At 33.0% G+C, this 20767-nt stretch overlaps 1 pseudogene; it reads right to left on the bottom strand.

Moving 5' to 3' along the window:
• Positions 1-15364: 15364 nt before the first annotated feature.
• LOC124076789 (cytochrome c, somatic-like) lies at positions 15365-15783 on the bottom strand (annotated as a pseudogene).
• Between the last annotated feature and the right edge of the window lie 4984 nt (positions 15784-20767).

The following is a 20767-nucleotide window of genomic DNA, read 5'->3' as shown; positions in this document are numbered from 1 at the left end:
TCAACACCCACCTATTTCATGCTATGTAAACTTTTTTTTTGTTTTTTATAACAAACTTTTCTCTCCTCCTGTAGCTATTGGTGTTCCTGTCCAACTGATTAAAGGCCCCACTGGAACCTTTTAGGGTTTCCTTGGTTACATGTCTATTTGTTTTGTTGAATGGCTGTTTGTACTTTTCCCCCCTAGTTCTAGAAAACAAGAAAATCCAAATAAACCAATAGAAGCTACTGTATTGAACACAATGAAGGTTTCTCTGGTAACACAGGATTCTTTCCCTCACCATCAACTCCTTTCCTTTTCAACTCTGTTCTACTCTGATCTGTCAATCAGATCCCCCCCTCTTAGTTCATTTATTCTTTTATAATAAGTTAATTGAAATAAAATAATTAACTGATCCAGTTAGCCTTCTAAGCTTCACTCAAGCACATGATTGTCTAAATTTTTAGTGTCTCCAAATAGCAAATTTCCTTTTAAGAGTTCTTAAGAAAGTTTACTTTAAAAAGTAGAAAATGTCTAAAGAAAATGGCATATAGCATATTGCTAAAAGACATACTTGTTTCTTTTTCTCCCTCTAGAATTTTTTCTAAATGTCCACTTTAATTATACTATATACGCTCCACCTAGCACAGTAAATGATTATATTATTAGTGTGTCAAATCATTCAAGAGGAAGAAGTTTCAGTGTGTTATCTTTGTAATCATCTATGCATTTTCTTAATTCAATATAGCACTTTCTCTTAAGAACTTTTTAAAAGCTCCCACTATAAACCATTAATCACAAAATATAACTTAGAGATGAATTGAAGAACTGCTAAGACACATCAATTTCACATTTACAAAGCAAAAGAATAAAACATTTCTGAAGGCAAATTTTAAAATGAGGCAAAATGCATTAAATATAAATCTCTTGTGAGTATTTAAATATACCTGCAATATATGCTATAATATATAATCCAACCAAGTAATTACTAAGACTTAAAGTAAATTTCAGGCCTATATTTTTCTCTTGTTATTTTTCTGTTATGCATTCAGAACTTCAAGTGCAGCAGAAATAATAAGTCACTGTGTGTAGGCAGCAATTATTGTTCCAGGTTTCTCATCTCAATCTTTTTCCAAGATTGTCAAACATTGCCCAGACTAAATTGAATCAGTAATATTTTAATACCTTCTTATTGCATAGTTCATTTTGTTAATAAAGTAGGAATAACATAATGTTTTGTTTGGTTAATGGCAGTGTGCATCAAAGTTGATAAAAAAAAATTCTCATGAGGTGGTTTTGTTTAAATTTGGCTATGGCTTGAAAAAAATTAAGAGCTACCTAGAAGTTGATCTTAGAGTATTTTTATCAGTAGAGGATAAGATTATTTTATTGTTGCTGTAATGCTGCCATGTAAGAAAACTATGATTTAAATTCAGATAGATCTTCTACAGTGTATTTGTCCTGACAATGATTGCTTCTGAATTTAATTACTTGATATCAAAGAATGATCACAGGAATTAATTCTATAATATCAATATGAATACTTTTTCATTTTAAGGGTTAGATAGAATCCTAAATGTAAATCATTTATAATAACATTTCCATGTTTTTTCCAAAGAATAGAGTTAGACAAAATAATATGAATATAAATAAGCAAAATATTTCTTGTTCACTCCACTTAATGATTCCTTATTCCTTTACACATTGTGTTAGTTTCTGTCATTATAAAGAAATACTTGAGATAATTAACTTATAAAGAAAAGAGATTATTTTGGCTCACAGCTTTAGAGGTCCCAGTCTAAGATTTGGTGGATTTGTTGCTTTGGACCTCTGGTGGGCTTGACAGATGGCAATGGCAGAGAGTATGTAGCAGAGCACACTTCTTATCTCATTGCGAGGAAGCAAAAACAAGAAAGAGAAAGGGGCCAGGGTCCCACAATCTCCCTCAGGGGCATATCCTCAAAGACCTAAGAACCTTCCATAGGGCCCCTCCTTCTAAAAGCCTTCCAACAGCACCACACGGGAAACCTTACAATGCATGGATTTTCAGAGGACATTCAACCTCCAAATATTACACATATTAGGCCTTTCATTTTGTTTTTCATATTGAATTTTGTGATTCACTTGCATCAGCATCACTTAAAATATCTTTAAAATGAAGATTCCTGAGTTCTATCCCAGATGAATTAAATCAGAATCTCTTCATGCAGGGGTTTGCATTTTTCCAGGTCTCAGAGTGATTATGAGACTCGGTAAAGTTTAGGAACCACTGTCTTAAAGATAAAGGTTCTGATAATACCCTCTATGCATTCTTATGCTTTCTTCTTTAAGAAAAACCAAACATGCTCATTAAAATGCTGATGACTCCAGAAGTTGTATCTGTTGCAAAAATCTTTTCTGAGATCCAGACTTATATATAGACCTGCTTATCTCATATAACTGAGACATTGTCATAAAGGGATATCTACCATTCCACCTGACTCATAGCACATACAGACACACATGCACCCCTCTTCCCTTGACCTGTACTGCTTCTTTTGAAGCCTAATTTTGACCAAACATTACAGGATTATGTCAGCCACATCCACTTATTAATCCTGTCAATTCTGTCTCTTTGACATATACATATCTTTTTTCCATATTCAGTATTGAGCCCAGGGCTTCACAAATGTTGGGCAAGTGCTCCACCACTGAGTTATCATCAGCCTCTCTTTTATGTTTTAAATTCACTGACTTTCCTCTTCATTCTTATTGTCCTATCTTAGTAGTAACCACTGTTATCTTTTATTGAATATTTTCAATATCTTTTTTATAGATTTCCTTAGTTTCTCTTGGTCACTCCCCAAATTTTTCACCAAGAAACAACAGTAGTAATCATTCTAAATACAAATATTGTCATGATTTTCCTGCTTAAAACTCTTCTCAAGAGTCTCTTATACTCACCAAGATAAAAGTCTACATTTATTAAATTCTCATATTGTTGCAGGGGAAAGTCCTACCACAGAGCCAAGGCAGCCACAGTGGTCTTTTCTCACTGGTTCTTGTGATCATGCCAGAAGATTTCAGACATGTTTTTCAGAGTAGCAATGGAGAGAGTGTGTCCTCTGAGAGAGGAGAAGGAAAATGACCCTTACCAAGTCAGAGGTTTCTAAGGATTATTGGATCCCATTGTCCTTAATCGATTTCTTATATTCCCTTAATCTGTTTATTACCCTTTGAATAACCCTCAGAAAACTTTTTTTGTTAGGGTCTAGGATGTCCTGGTCACAAGGAGTGGTTGTAACATAGTTGTAACATTGGAGTGGTTGTAACATAGTTTTGGCGATAAGGAAGGGTCATAGACACCCAGTAGTTTTTCTTAAGAAGACATAATTAATTATCATTGGGAAAGATTTTGACATGCCAGGTCCACCTCTTTCAGGTACTTGTGTATCTGATAAGGATCCTTGTGGTTTTCAGTCACCCTTCATTGTCTTCTTGCTGCTCCTGTCTTTCCCTACATGGATAACTAGCTACCTAACAATACTACTGTTTATGACATGGTTACTCCTTCTCTTTTAACCATTTCTCCTACTAATCCTATTTCTCTCCATTTGCCCAGAACTCGGAACAAACCACACTATCTTGGTCCTCCATAGCATGTATGAAGTCATGAAATTTTTCATTTATCCTTTCTTCTAGAGTTGGTTTGCTGATCTCTATATCCCCAATGCCAAGCACAGTTCTCAGTACCCAATATAAGTTCTTGTTGCATGAATAGATGAATAATGGATAACAATAACATGTATTTGTACCTATTAATAATATGCAGTGTAATATAGTATAAAAATAGGTTCTGGAAACAGAATCTCTGGGTTGCTCTCTGGCTTTGCTACTTATTGTATGACCTCAAACAATTTACCTAAATATGTCTGTGCTTAAGGTCCCTAATCTTTAAAATGGTTCTATTAAAACACCCTATTCCCTAAGATTTTTGTGAGGACTAAATGAGAAAATACATATAAAGTTGTCCAAAAAGTACCTGGCACAGAACAAGTCCTGAAAAAGTATTAGCTATCATTTTTTTCATGTTTCAAGAATTATTTCCCAATTCTTAGTGAAATCATCCTTTTACTCATTTAAAAATTTATTTCTCTCCTCTCAGTTATCATCTTGAAGGAGTCCTATTTGTTTTAGTCTAAATGTAACAGATGCCTTTCCTTTCCCTCTCTCATTTTAGAAGTTCTTCTCTCTGGATCTTCCCTAGCTCTGACATTGCTAAGTGTGAGGACCAGAATTTTAAACAATATTTTTGGTGAGAATATAGATGCAAATGAAAAATAAGTTTAGTTTCTACAGAGTTTCCTGATAATAAACATCATTTTTCTTGCCCTGGTAACCACATCAACACTTTGAGACAATATCTTTAGGGAATAGCCTACCAGAATTTTGAGATCATAATAACTTTCTACAGGCATAATTGATAGCTCTAACTCCACATCCCAAAACTTGTGCTTGAGTAAGAGCTTTGCTGACAACAGAAGGATTTTTTTGTTATTTATTGTAAAGAAAATTAATAAATGGTTAGCCTTGGGGCAGACTTAGACCAATATACTATTATTTCTCACTTGGTTGATTCTTAAAATGATTTGTTAGGGCCAACAATTTAAGTTCTATAAGATGAGGGAAATGGGAATTTTATATAAATTTGTATATGAAATTTTTACGGTTTTATAAGATTTGTAAGACTTGAATTCTTATTTTACTTTGGCTATTCCAGAGTATAAATTATAATTTCTGAGTTTGAAAAGAATAGTTTCCTAAATAAATGCTGCACTTTGTCCATAGTTTTGTAGTAATATTTTAAATGAAAAGTTTGAAGGGACGGTTTAACTTTTTCTAAAATAAATCAGATAATCAGAATTTTAGATGTACAAAAGATGTCAGAAGTTATATATTCCAATGTATACATATATGGAAACTGGTAGGCAAGTGTCAAAACAAAACTGCTAAATGAATTGTTTTGCGCTTCCTGCACTAGGCCCCAGCAGACAGATCAAATGAGAATGGAGGGCTGGGGTTGTGGCTCAGTGGTAGCTCACTTGCCTAGCACGTGTGAGGCACTGGGTTTGATTCTCAGCACCACATAAAAAATAAAGATATTGTGTCAATCCACAGCTAAAAATACGTTTTTTAAAAAAATGAGAATGGAGTGATTTGTGCTCAGTGTCACATAATCAAATTGAACTTTGAAACAGACCAGTTTAAACAACAAAACATCAGGAGATTCCAGTCAACCTGACTTGGCATAATAAGAAAGTCTTCTCTGTTTTAACCCTATAAATCACTGGAATACCAGTCTGCTTGTTGTTTCCTGTTTCTACTTTCTTCAGCCTTTTTCTGCCTACAAAGCCAACCTCTTTTACTCAACTCATGGTAATACTGATTCTGTTTCATAGAATGAAAGTGTTGCTGGATCCTAGAATTTCAAATAGAAGCCAATTAGATCCTTAAAATTACATGTGTCATAATTTTATCTTTTGGCAGAACTTATATGTGCTGGCTCTCAGTTTATTGTTTTGTTATTACATGATAACTAATGGAAACAGTTGATAACAACAGAAAAACATTCATTTATAATTAGAAAACAGCAAAGAAGAATTGATATGGAAAGGAGATTGCTGAAGCATGGGTTAAAAAGACTAGAATGGTGTAATTACATAACAGGATTTTATAACGAGGGGCATAGGGTTATATCATGTTCAGAACTCCAAAGTCACAGGTAAATTCAGTGGAAATAAAACAATACTCAAACAACCTTGAAAGTTTTAGTGAATTGGGTCTTTTATTTGGGAGAACAAATGTTTCTGCACAGAGACAATACATAAAATTCACCTTAAAATTTCAGAAGGGGATTTGTTCTTTAAAGAATCTTGTAAAAATTTGCTATAAAGAGCAAACATCTTATAAAAATGTAGTCTGCTGATCATCCACATCAGAATCACAGGGGAATATTTTTAAAGAAGCAGTTTTTCTAGACTCAGAAATGCAAAATAAGAATTTCCTGAAGACAGAGCCTTGGATCTTCATTTTAACCACAACCCCCCGCAACCCCCACACAACTTCATTCTGTTGCAACATAATGTTTGAGGGTCATTAAATGAGTCTAAGAAACATTTTACAAACACTGATATCACATAGAGTGAAAATCCATTAAGAGTGCTGAGGAATTAACTTCTATTTAACTGAATTTCTAGTTTAATGTGTGCCAATGTAAAGTCTCTCTTTCCATATTACTTATAAATAAAATTTTTCTGAAAGTCTTTCCTACCTCAGAAAATTGGATTATACCTCCCACATATTTTTTGTTGCTTTGGGGATTCTGAATTGGGCCATACTATAGGACAGATCTTTAGCATTTTAAAAAATATATTATTTTTTAGTTTTAGTTGAACACAATACCTTTATTTTATTTATTTATTTTTATGTCGTGCTGAGGATCAAACCCAGGGCCTCACATGTGCTAGGCAAGCGCTCTACTACTGAACCACAACCCCAGCCCCTAATCTTTGACACTTGACTATTGTTCAGAAGATACGGAGATACAGAACTGAGTCTGTCTACCAATGCTGTAGAATCTATGTGAAAAATTTCATACTTAATTTTATTTAAACATTTCAAATTTAAAATGAAAAAAGATAATTTAGAATTTCCTGTGTGTTCTCAAAATGAACACAACCCTGACCCCAAGATTCTCATTTGTCTCCCTATCTCTCTTCCTCTTTTTAGCCCTTCCCCGAGCGTCACTTCTTTAAAACTAGAAGGTCTCATCTCCATGTTAAAACATCTCTATCTACTTCTGGGGCTTGTTTCTTATTGACTTAAGTTTAAAAAAAAATCATTTCATTGAAAGTCTATATGAGGGCTGGAGTTGTGATTCAATGGTAGAGTGTGCCTAGCATGTGTAAGTCCCTGAGTTTGATCCTCAGCACTCCTCCCAATCCTGCAAAAACCCCCCAAAACCAAAAAGTTCACATGAGTTGACTTTGTATTTGCAATACTTTGCCTTATCATGTTGGCTTAAAGTTGGGGAATGGCTGTTTGTGAAAGCCCTAATATCCAACTGGGCACAGTTGCACACAGCTAGTAATCCCAGCTACTTGAAGGCTGAGAAAGGAGGATTGCAAATTCAAGGCCAACCTGGGCAACACAACAAAGCAAGATTCTGTCTAAAAAATAAATATAATAATAATTTTTAAAAAATAAGAAAAGAATGATATCAACTGAAAATAAAAATTAAAAATAAAAAAATTAAAAGTCCTGATACCAGATATTGATAGGAAGGTCTTTAGCTGCAACTTTACTATATAGAAACAAGTAAAGCAGAAAGGAAGGATATAATCTGACAGAATCTCCTTGGGATTATGTACAACTATAGAAAAATATTGTTTGCATATTTATTGTATAATATTTCAATGCACTAGAATCATGATTAGCTTTATTGGAGCAACAAATTGTTTTAATCATCAGTTAGCATAATTGACAATTATAGACCTTGGCTTTTTGATACGCTTAGTATACCAGTTAAAAATTAGAATTGTTGCTTTAACAATTAAATTTTTAAATTACTGTAATATAAAACTAACATTTTGTTGTTATAGTTCTGAGCTTAATACATGAAAATATTTTTGTAACCACCATAGCAATTAGTATATGAGACAGTTCAGTCACCCTAAAAAATTCCCTTACAGTGCATCTTTTTAGGCAAAGGCTCTTCCCACCACTAACCAAACCCTGGAAGCCACTGATCTCTTTTCTGTCTATAGTTGTGCCTTTTCCAAAATGTCACATAAATAAATTCATACAAATTATATAACCTTTTGAAATTGGCTTCTCTCACTTAGAATAATGTCTTTGAGATTCATCCATGCTGTTTCACAGGTCAATGGTTCAAATCTTTTAATTGTTATATCACCATTTGTTTCTCCATTCTGTTTATTTCTTCAAAGAATGTTAGTTTGTTAATTATGTATAAATCTATAATGGACATTCATGTACAAGTTTTTATATAGACATATTTCTATTTATCTTGGTTTTATACCAAGGAGTATACTGCTAGGTAAAGTAATACATTGTTATACTTTTTGAGAAATTGTCATACTGTTTTTCAAAGTAGTTATAAGCTTTTGTATCCCTGCCTCCAGTATATGAGAGCTCCAAATTCTTTATATTCTCACCAATATTTGTAAAAGTTTTTATGTAAATAGAAGTTTTTCTTCCTCTAAGGTAAATATTTAGCTTAAGAGTTCTGCATCATTTGGTAATTGTGTGTTTAAGTTTACAAGAAATTGCTTTCCAGAGTGGCTATACCATTTTGCACCCACACCAGCAATATAGGAGTTTTTCAGTTGCTCTGCATCCTCACAGCACTAAATATGTTTGAAGACTTTGTTTTCCATTTTGGTAAGCCTGTAGTGATATCACATTTAGGGTTTAATTCAAATTTCCCTAATGCCTAATTACATTGAACAGCACTATTATGTGTTTATTTGACAACCATATAGATTATTTAGTGAAATGTCTGTTAAAATCATCTGCACAATATTAGTTTATTTTCTTATCACTGAATTATGAGAGGTCTTTATGCATTTCAGATATAAAAGTCCTGTTGGATCTGACATTTCTACATACTTTCTCCCAGGCATGGGGTTGTCTTTTTAATTTCTAGAAGGTGTCTTTGTGTAGAGAAAAAAGTTAATTTGAAGAAATTCTAATTTATTGATTTATAATGGATCATGCTATTGCTATTATATTTGAAAACTCTACCTAACCCAAGTCATATTTTTCTATAGTTTCTTTTAAAATTTTGAGAATTTTCTGTTTGACACTTACATCTATGACCTATTTTTTTCAGTTAATTTTTATATAATATGTATGACATAACTTGAGATTCATTTTTTTGCACATGGATTTTCAGTTTTTCCAACACCATTTGTTGGCAAAGCTATTTTTTCTCCATTGAGTTGCTTTTGCTCCTTTGCCAGAAATCAATTGAGACAAAATGGTGCGTAAGGAGCTACAAAGTCTCTCTTCCCAGCAAAACATTCATATTCATTGAAAATTATTTTTGAAAGTAACCACCATTTAAAAATCTATGCAAATAATTTTAAGGACATACAGTAAGAAAAAAAATGTGAAGCATATCTACTGAATCTTGGTAAGGATAGTGGGATTCCAAAACAAGTGAAATTTATCTTAGAAGTAAAGATGATTTGACATGTGAAAATTAATCATTTTAAAATGTATTAAAAGAATAAAGGGCAAAACCCAGATGATGACCTCAAAAGATATTGAGAAAGCATTTATGAAGTCCAATACAGGTTAATACATATATTTTATTTAGTTCCTTGAGCTTCTTGGTTGCCCAAATTGGTTGCCATCAATTGAGGGAATTGTGAGACTTTAAATATTTTCTACACCTCCTTTCTTTCCTCTGTTCCCATAATATGTATATTGATATATATAATGTTTTTTTGCATTTCTCTAAGGTTCTGTTCATTTTTCTTCAGCCTTTTAATCTCAACTGATCTGTTTTCAGGTTCACTGATTGTTTCTTATACAAGCACAAATTTACTGTTGAGTCCCTCTGGTGAATTTTTCATTTCAGTTACTGTAATTGTCAATTCCATAATTTCTATTTGGTTCATTTTTATAATTTGTATGTTTATTAATAATATTTCTTTGATCAGTTACCCTTCTTATGTAGTTCCTTAAATGATGTGCTTTAGTTTTTTAAAAAACATATTTAAAGATGATTTAACATTGTTGCCTATTATGTACCATATTTGGGTGTTCTCATAGACAGTTTATACACATTATGATATTTCTCCTGTGTATGGGCCTTATTCCCTATTCTTTACATGTCTCATGATTTTTTTTGCTGAAAATTGTATATGTTGAATAATATAATATAGGAATTGTATATATCACATCCCTTCTTCCCAGAATTTGTTGATTTTGATGCTTGTTTATTCTTTGTTGTTTAGGACTTTCCTCAATTAGCTCTGTGAACTCTGTGTTTTTGTCTTGTGTGAGTATTGAAATCTCTGCTTAGTTACCTTCATGGTTTTCAGGTGATTGGACAGATATTTTTTTAAATGGTTTGGAACTAATCTCTCTCACACTCTTGCAGAGTGAATCTATGAGTGTTTGGGGGCACCTTACCCTTTTGTCTTGGTTTTCTTTTCCTACTTGTGAAGATCCTCAAGGTCAGCAAGAGGTGAGAAATTATGATCTTTTCAGGTTTTCCTTGGACATGTACATATTTGTATGGTCTTTTAGAGACCCAAGAATATTTTGTAACTTTTCAAAGTCCCCTATGGTCATGTCATTTCCCATGGTTTCCTTTAATATTTTTTCATCTGCTCATTTGCTTTACTATCATTACATCAGTCAGCTATGATGTTAACAATTACCTGATTTTATTCAATGTTTGTCCCCTGGAAAAGGACTGTTTCTACTGAGAAATCTTTGAATTACATAAGACAAATACAACTCCTGTGAGTGGAGTTCTAGGGAGTTGCCCACATAAGTAAAATAATGACAGTTCTCTGAGAATGGGGCCTGTTAGAGAGCTCCAAACACACTATTCCTTCTCCAGTGATTTCTAGGTTGCTTATTTTCATAGCTACCATGATTACAAAGCTAACACAAGTTTTTTTCATCTGGTATCCATGATTTTTGTTTGTCTGATTATATATATATATATATATATATATATATATATATATATATATATATACACACACACACACACATATACATACACACATGTATGTATCATATAACATATGTAAAATGTATGATATATATATCATATGTATACACACACAAAATTCCATATGTCCTTTAAGAAGTAAATAGAATGGAGAAGCAATAGAATAAATAGAAATGAAAATAAACAGAATACTATTACACAGAACTGGGCAAAAGTGTATTCAAAGGTGTATGTTAAAATGGCACAAAATTCACTCTTCTTACCAAGGTCTACCTTTTTCCTCAAACTGATGCAAACCTTTAATTTTCAGTGCTCTGTAAAAGTTAATTTTGACCATTTTTGCCTGTGTCCTTCATTATCTTTAATGGAGGAACAATTTTTCAAACGTCTTTATTAAGGGAGCTTTTTATAAACAATCGAGCTACATGTTTCATCATGCCTTCATTTGGCTGTGCTTCTATCATAAGTTTAGTTTCTGAAGCTTTAGAGGTATTATTCAGATCTTTCCATTGTGTACCTCCCATGAACCAATCTGAGATCTTGTGTTGAAATATTAATGTACACACAATTTTGATGTGGGTCCAGCATTCATTAGCAACCTTGTGGGATTCCATTTTTAAGCTCATACTCCCTGGTCTTCCTCATGTTCTGCATCTCACAAAATCCTGTTTCATGATTATCACACTAAAAAGGAAGAAGCCCCCTGCCCCCCGCTTTGATACAAACTCTCTGCATCTGGTTCTTGGGGCAAGTGGAAGGGAAATAGGGAGAAAGTAAGCAACAGATTTTCCCTCTGTGCTCTTTGGACCATCATTCTTCTAGAAGGAGGATTTTCCTTCCTCAGAGTTTAAGGTAGTTGTGTGCCTGCTGATGTACCACTACTGTAGGATTGCAACACCAAGAATGGGGCTTGATTTCAGGCCAGTTCAGGAGGGGAAAAGTACAAAGGATCTATGCCACTCTCTATACTTTGGGCATCCTCCTTCCTGATTCAGACCAGAAGAGAGTGAGGGCTTCCATTGGACTTCTTTCTGTCTGCACTTGGTATAATTTCAGGATGTAGACTGCATTTGATCCAAGTTAGGACCTATAGAAGTAAAAAAAAAAAAAAAAAAAAAAAAACAAAAAAAAAAACTCGATGCTGGTTTGTTTGTTCTTTCAGTTCTGGTTTTCTTCCTAATGTTCTTGCTACATTAACTTTTCAGATGCCTCAGACAACTGATGTATTCAATATATCCATGGATTTCAGTTGCATTCATTGACTGGAGGCCGAGTGGAGTATAGTTACTCCATATCAGCAGGAAATAGAACTCTTCAATTTTTGAGACACTGAGAATCATATTGTATTCCTTTTATTATTAAATATATTAAACTTTAAATGCTTTCAACCTTCTCATAGAAAAATTGCTTGTGATGAACTTACAAGAAAGGTAGAAACAGCATCTTTAATAACAAATTGATTAAAAAATTCAAAACCTTCCAAAAATGAAAACCTCTTCAATAGAGGAGAATTGAGAACATTTTCAGAGATATTATTTTTTAATTCATAGATTAAAATATGGAATGAAACAGACTCTTCTTCTCTATTCTAAGTTACAAATAAGCCCATCCTAGATGAGAACATTGAGTTTTTCTGTGAGTTGAAGAACTGGCCAAAAATGTTTAACCTTAAATCTTCTCCCAAATAATCTTAGACATTCAAGAGACATAGGAAGACACCAGTGTAACTCTACAAGTAACTGTAATATTACTATTTAGAGTTTTACATAAAAGATTGTTATTTAAAACCTAAATTTCTCATTTGTATATCATAAATAGACATTATATTCTGGGGAGAAATTCAAATGAGCTTTCATGCAGTAAAGACATAATAACCCAAGTGCAAACAATGCTCAACTTTCTTACACAAGTTTATTTTCAACGAGTATCAAAATTGGTTGGTCTTATCTGAGGGTCAGAGATCTTTTTAAAAATCAGAAGAAATCTAGGTCCATCTGCCCAGAGAAATGCCCACACACATTTTTTTTCATCTAATATCCATGACTTTTGTTCATCTGATTATAAAAAATATATTTCATACAACCTGTAAAACATATGTAATCAGATGAACAAAATCATGAATATACATACATAATATTTTGCACATATTTTTAAAAGTTTTGCATATTCCCAAATTCTGGATTAAGAACTCTTTACCTAGAAATGAATGATGAATAAATGCATATTTTCAGCCCCCCTCTCCTGAGTCCAGACTTTTATTTTCAATTATCTATGAGAAACGTCACATATGTGTACTAGAGTCACTTCAAATTGAGCTGTCATCCTAAACTTGTCACATTCCTGTTTTCCTTTTCTAAGTTAATGAATTTACCATCCACCTGGTCACCAAAAGTAAAATCCTAGGAGTCATCTCAGAATCTTTCTCCTTCACACTTCACTTAAAATCAAAGCTGGCCCCATCCATTCTACCTTCTAAATAGTGCCTACACCTATTCCCTCACCTCCATCCTCACTGCTGAGAACTGAACTGAAGCCCTAGTTATGTTCTACTTCATTTGTTGTAGGGGGCTCTTAAGTTTGTGTCTATTCCATATTTGCCATTTCCTTCACACTGTTGCCATTTCTAAAATGTGAATTTTTAACATTGCACTCTTCTTCTGATGCCTAAAGCAGTGAATTGCAGAAAGAAAGTAAATTAAATAAAAATCAGCAGACTCCTGTCTGTCTGTCAAGTGAGATATCTGTGGAAACCCTGTATATCAAATAGAAAAAAATGGGATTAAAATTGGGCTGGGGTTGTGGCTCAGTGGTAGAGTGCTCACTTAGCACATGTGAGGCCCTGGTTCAATCCTCAGTACCACATAAAAATAAATAAATAAAATAAAGGTATTATGTCTAACTACAACTAAAAACTAAATTTAAAAAATTGGTATATAATGTTATTACCTAAACACACCCTGTGAAAAGTCTTACCATGCAATGGGAACCTGTTTCAGTTAGTACTTGACAGACTCATTCTAGACTTCTTAGGTATAATTTTTATCAGCAAGGTTGAATTTTCTATAACAGCCAGAGATTCTAATAAACAGGCAAGTTTGCAGAACACTTGGGGTTGAGGAAGGCATCAAGTCCAAATGATTTTAAGTAATAAAAAAGGACATTACAAGTTGACCCCAATTAATTTTTCTAACTTACATTTTTCATGTAGCATATGTTCCAACCACATCAATACACTCATCATTCCTTTAATTTGCTACACCCATTTTTTTGTCAATATGTCTTTGCACATCAAATTTCCTTTTCCTAGAATGCTTTTCCTTACCTTATCCACCTGTTGTCTGTTTCCTTGAAGAACCACAGCAAAAGTCAGCTGTTCTGTGAAATGTTTTGTGACTTCTCATTCTAGGACTTATTTAGCACAATATACATCTTAGTCTCTGCCAATAACTTGATGACAAGCATTGTATCTTATCTCTCTTTGTATCCTCTTTAACACAAAATGCAATATCCCGTACATAACAACCACTCAATAAATGTGTTAAATATTGAATGAGAGAATTCATGAATTCATGAATAAATAAATGAATAAATTCATGAATAAGTGAACAACCAAGTTCAGCAAATATCATATTTTCAAAAGAGTATAATTATTTGCATAAAGGAAGAAATTGAGCTTACATTAATTTGTATTTTATAACACTTTGCTATACACAATATGATGAAGGTATGGGTATAAGTCAATATTAATGTATAATCCAGGCACAGTTAGTTAACATTTGAAGTATCAGAGATCCACATTCCTGTGATGGGTAGTTATTATTCCAACAATATGCTTCAAATTCTTCAAATTTTTGGTTCTTTTTTTTTCATGATCTGTGATTGTTTTTAATTATCTTAAATCTTATGGTAACATCTTTTACAAATTTATACTGATGGGTATATCTCTTTTACCTTAATCTTTCCATCTAATAAGTTGGCAAAAAGCACCACTACCAACCATCAAGATGTTCCATAGTATTGTTTCTGAATAGTTGTTTAAAAACAATCCTGAATGATAATTTAGTCTTACAAAATAAAGAATTAAAAAGTAAAGTCTAACTTGTTATTGTATTATGCTGACTTAAAAGCATCTGAACTTATAGATCAATGATAAAATGTGAGAAGTGTTAAATATTCTTTATTTAATATCATATATAAACCACACTAAAATCCCTTTCCATAAGGAAAGAACAGCATTTTAGATACAGGGAATTCTAATTAAATTGGCATGGTCAACAAAAATATATAGTAGACACTGCTTCCTTATCTTCAACCACTGCCTTTAATAGGCTAGTGAACACAAATTGAAACAAATGTGAATCATGCTTGGTTCTGAGTGAAAGGATTTCCCCCATATTTAAACATATTCACATAATAAGTTCTATAAACCTAAATATAAAACCAGTTTTCAGATGTCATTCACCATTTTTGTGAAATATTGAACATTACTAATTAAGTCCAACCATAACTTTAAAAAGTGGAAACAGTGATAGAATTTACTGAAGTGGGAATATAACCAAAATATTAATTTAACTACAAGTCAGTTTTACTTACATCAGGATTGTCCAACAGAAATAATTTTATCAGTCATTCATGATCTGATTTCTGGTGTATCACATCAATTAAATTATGGTGCACATAAAAAAGCCAAGAGACATTTCTGTTTGGTAATAAATAAGGCAGTAGCTATTACTCATTAGTGGCTTTTTTTTTTTTGAGGTAAGCTATTAGGTCTGCCCTTTCTCCTTTCTTCTTAATGCCAGCAAAGATCATTTTTGTTCCAGAGATGTACTTTTTTGGGATTCTCCAAATACTCCATCAGTGTATCCACTCCCCAGGTGCTGCCTTTGTTCTTGTTGGCATCTGTATAAGAGAATCCAGCAGCCTGTCTTCCGCCCAAACACTCCGTGGAAATTTGGCCCAGTCTTGTGCTTGTCTCCCTTTTCCATGGTGTGGCACTGGGCACACTTCTGAACAAAAATCTTCTTGCCTTTCTCAACATCACCCATTTTTTTTTCAGCTGTAGTTGGACTCTACATCTTTATTTATTTTTATGTGGTGCTGAGGATCGAACACATTGCCTCACACATGTGAGGTGGGCGCTGTACCACTAAGCCACAAACCCAGCCCCAACATCACCCATTTTTAATTTGTTCTTTCATCAGTAGTGCAAAGAAGGTTCCCAATCAGAAGCTGGATGTCCCACTTTGTAGCTCAAGGACATGCCAGTCTGCGCCTATGAAAATTTTTGGTTCTAAACATACAGAATAGAGGTTTTAAATTAGAGTAAGAAACAATACTTCACTTGTAAATTTAGAATAGTTCAAATTTTATGGTCGGCTAGAAAGTTGTACAGGAAACTTCACCCTTGTATACAGGGATCTGGTAAGCTCAGCCAACTAACAGCTTCAAAGAAACTCTCAGATTCAAGACACTGTTGGGACTGATGCCAACCTTCCACCCCCAGCCTCCATTCTTAATATGGGAATCTGCTGTCTGTTGTAATTATAAGAGTTGCTGATCTTGCCATCAGAATGTTGGTGCACCCATTTCCGAATGAAATGTTCACGCAAAGTGCCAAGGATAGATGATGAATTCAAAGAACATAGAAGAACAGGTTGTATGACATTTTTTGCCTGATCGTTAATGTTTTAAATGTGGCAGAATGCAGCCGGAGACTTGCTTTCGTTGTAATATACCATCTGGTATATATACAAGCAGAATGCATATAGTTCCTACCTATATTTTCCTTCCACAACTTTTTATTTTAAAAAGTTTCAAACCTACTCAAAATGTAATGAACTACCATGTACCCGTTACCTAGAGCTACTAATTATTAACATAAAAAGACACATACAAAAAAAGTAAATGGTCTTTCTTCTCTTACTATATGTATTTAGTGCTTATTTTTAAAATTTTTTTTTTAGAATTTAATTAGTTATACGTGACAGTAGAATGCACTTTGATACATGATATATAATGGAGTATAATTTCTCATTCTTTTGGTTGTACATGATGTAGAATCACACCAGTCATATAGTTATATATGTACATAGGGTAATAATGTCTGATTCATTCTACTATCCTTCCTACCCTAATCCCCCTCCCCTCCCTTCACTCCCCTCTGTCTAATCTTAAGTAGCTCTATTTTTCCCTAGTCCCCCTACCCACCCCCCACCCCATTGTGAATTAGCATCTGCATATCAGAGAAAACATTAGACCTTTGGTTTTTTAAGATGGGCTTATTTCGCTTAGCATGATGTTCTTCAGCACCATCCATTTACCAGAAAATGCCATAAATTCATTCTTCTTTAAGGCTGAGTATAACTAGTATATTTCATTACAATACACTCCTATATTCTTTACCATAAATGTTGTAGGAAAAAGATATCCTCATACATCTAAGCAATATACTTAACACATTCAAAAACTTTAACAATGATGTGATACAATTATCTAATATACACTCCATTACCCATATTTTCTTCAATTGTCCCATTAATGTTATTTATAGATCTTCACTTCCTGATCCAGAGTCCAATTAAAGACCTCAAATTACACGTCTTTCTCATACCTGTTCGGCCTCTTTAATCTAGAATAGCTCTCTTGCCATTCTCTCTTTTTATTTGTTTTTCATGAAACTTGACATTTTTGAGAAAGCTAGGCCAGCTGTTTTGTGTAATGGCTATAAATTTGGGCAAGTCTGATTGATCTTTATAATTGGATTTAGGTTAAACATCTGTGACAAAAATGTCACATAGACTATGTTTTATTTGGTTAATGTGGTACTTAACAGATTTCTATTGTAAAAGGCAACTTTCTCCTTTGTAATTAGTAAATTGTATGTCAATCAATACTTTTAGACTATGTGAATGTCTTGTTTCTAAACCTTTGTCCATTGATGATTTTTTATATCCTTGGTTGAATTAATTATTATTATGGTATTTGTAAAATGCTGTTTTTCCAATTCCATCAGTTTTTTTTCATTAGATAGAATTTTCTATAAAGAACTTCATACACACCTTTTTAATATTACCATGTACTCATGGGTTATGTTTTATTCAATGTGCTTTAACCCACTGCTATTATTATTATTATTATTATTCTGGTGATTGAACCCAGGACCCTGTGCATGCAAGGCAAGCACTCTACCAACTGAGCTATCTCCACAGCATGCTATTATTATTATTTTTTTAAAGAGAGAGAGAGAATTTTAATATTTATTTTTTAGTTATTGGCAGACACCACATCTTTGTTTGTATGTGGTGCTGAGGATCGAACCCAGGCGGCACGCATGCCAGGCGAGCAAGCTACCGCTTGAGCCACATCCCCAGCCCTCATTATTATTTTTAATAATCAATTTTTTAAATGATCAAGTGGGTTCTTCCTCAAGCTGGTTCTCATGGTTTTTGACATATCTTTTTCAACATTCAAGTAGTTTCTTGCATTCTAACTCAATATGATACTCCTAGCTAATCTTACACTTTCCCTCTCCAGACCTGAAATCAGCCATTTCTCTAAGGACTCATGGTTCTTTCCAGTGAAGAAAACATTTAGGGACCAAGACCTGTAACTAGATGTTCTTATTGTTCCTGGGATGTCACTGCTTCTAGGACATTTCATTGGGCAAAGCTTTGAATTCCTGAGTTCACACTGATAACTGTAATTCTAATCTAATGCCAGAGGTGGTTCTTTGCCCTTTCCATATTTGTCTTTTCCTGTTCCTTTTGAAACTTGATTCCACGTATATTTTTTACCAATTTACCAATATATTTACTCATTTTCTCAGTTTTATAGTTCACACAAAATGATTTCATAATTACTACTGAATACTATAATAACAAAACTACTAAGTAAAGTTGTTGATGTCTATGTAGTTCTTTGTGTCTTTATATATCTTAGGGAGGATTACAGTTATAATAATATGTTCAAGTGTTACTTGGATTAATTCTATGTGTTTTGTGGTTTGGTTATGAATATGATTAGTAATTAACTATATATTTGCCCTAATATTCAATTTTAGCTTTCTTTACTCTTGCTAATTAAATGTTACCTTTTTGAGTATGTAAAATAGTATGGTTTATAAAGCAAAATTATATACAAACATGATACTCTTAAAAGTCTCACTGTCTTCTCTACTACTCTTACTCCATCACCACCTACCTGCTGTAGATGTTAATTTAATTAATTTCTAGTTTATCTTTCCTGTGTCTCCTTTAGCAAAAATAAGAACACATATAGACACACACATACTTTTCGTTTTTGCTTACACAAAATGTAACATATTATTTCATAATCTTTTGCAACTTGTTTTTTTCACTTAATATTCTGAAAATTACCCAATGTTTACCAATTGATATTTTCCTTATTCTTCATGGTTTATGTGTAGCAGATGTTATTTAAATATTCTGCCAAAATGCGGACAATTAGGTAGTTTCCAATATGTTGTGATTGTAAATAATGCCACCATGAGTAAAATGTGCATATGACTTTCCCTTCCAAATTAGTCAAGAATTGCCTGGAGGTAGGATTGTTAATTTAAAGGGTAAATGCATATTTAAAATTTTGTTAGACATTGATGACTTTTCCACCCTAGAGTTTGTACTGTTTTGCATTCCCATTGGCAATGCACGAGGGCAAAATATTTATCCACAAATTCCAACAAGCATACTATGAAGTTTTTGAATTTTTGCCAAACTGAGATGTGAAAAATGGTATTCAGTAGAGTTCCGATTTACATTTCACTTGTTATAAGTGGAGTTTAGCAATTCTTTTTTTATATTTAAGGCTATCTGGGATATCATTTTAAGAATTGTTTGTTCATGCCTTTTGTACTGTTTTTATTTTTTTTGTGGTTTTTCTCAATTTTATATTATGAGACCAGCCCTTTATCTGTGATCTCACTTTTTAATTGTCCAAGACAATAAAATTTAAAAAGTATTAGGAGTTGATTAAATTTATTAGGCTAATGCTCAGCAACTTATACTGATCCTAGGGTACTGTGACTTGAGTCTTGCATGACTTAAATAAGAGGAAGTAAGTTCAAGTGGATTTACTAACATAACTTTCAATTAAGTCTTCAGTTGCTTGTCTGAAACTCCTAGGGACATGTGTTTCTCACAGTTAAGACCTTTTTGAATTTTAGAAAGGTAATAGGTGCACATGCTATGTAATATAATGTAATGACATCCATCATCCATGGAACAGTACCACATAATCAAATACATAAATATTTCTGGAGCAGAACTTGTGAATATGCCTGATGGGATAAATAAAAACCATTAAGTACCTTTATAACAGCTCAGGTCAGATTTTTTGGTCATATTAGTTTCAATAGTATCAGATTTTGCCACTAAATGCTTTAAGACTACACTTTTTAGTTTTCAGAGACCCCCCACCCCCCTGCCCCGCCGATTTTGGAATTGTGAATAACAGACTATCAACCTGTAATTCATTAAATCTGGGTATTATTCAATAAAGCTTTAAGAGAATCATAAAAAATTCAAGGAAAATTTCCATTAAAAATCATAAGAACAAACTGCTTATACTAGATCAACTATACTGAGTAACTACCTTAAACTTTATCAACTCTACCTAATTGATATGAATAGGAATTCAGTTGAGTGGTTGCTTAGAATTCTGAAATTGCATGAAATAATTTATTTTTTCCTTTTGGGAAATAATTAATGTGAGTTTTTAAAAGATACATAAGTAACTCTTTTTATCTGAAATTGCATATTTATTTGGTTACTTGTATATGATTATTGTCACTTTAGAGCCATTTCATTTGCTACTATACCCTTAGTGTGTGACACAATGTCTGATTAGCTGTAGGTGCTTCATAATTATTTTTGAATTAACCAATAAATGAGAAAAGAGCATAAAAAGAAGATACAGCAAAGGAAACAAATACAATTTTTACCCATCTTCAGTAAAAGTATAGGTTTAAAACAATAATTCAGAGTGGTGATAATTTACCTCTTACTCTATCCC

This window comes from Marmota monax, unplaced genomic scaffold (assembly GCF_021218885.2).
Source record: "Marmota monax isolate L192 unplaced genomic scaffold, Marmota_monax_Labrador192_F-V1.1 WCK01_AAM20220418_F8-fsc00050, whole genome shotgun sequence".
NCBI classification, from domain to species: Eukaryota; Metazoa; Chordata; class Mammalia; order Rodentia; family Sciuridae; genus Marmota; species Marmota monax.
The sequence above is the reverse complement of the archived record's forward strand: the minus strand, read 5'-3'. Positions and strand labels throughout refer to the sequence as shown.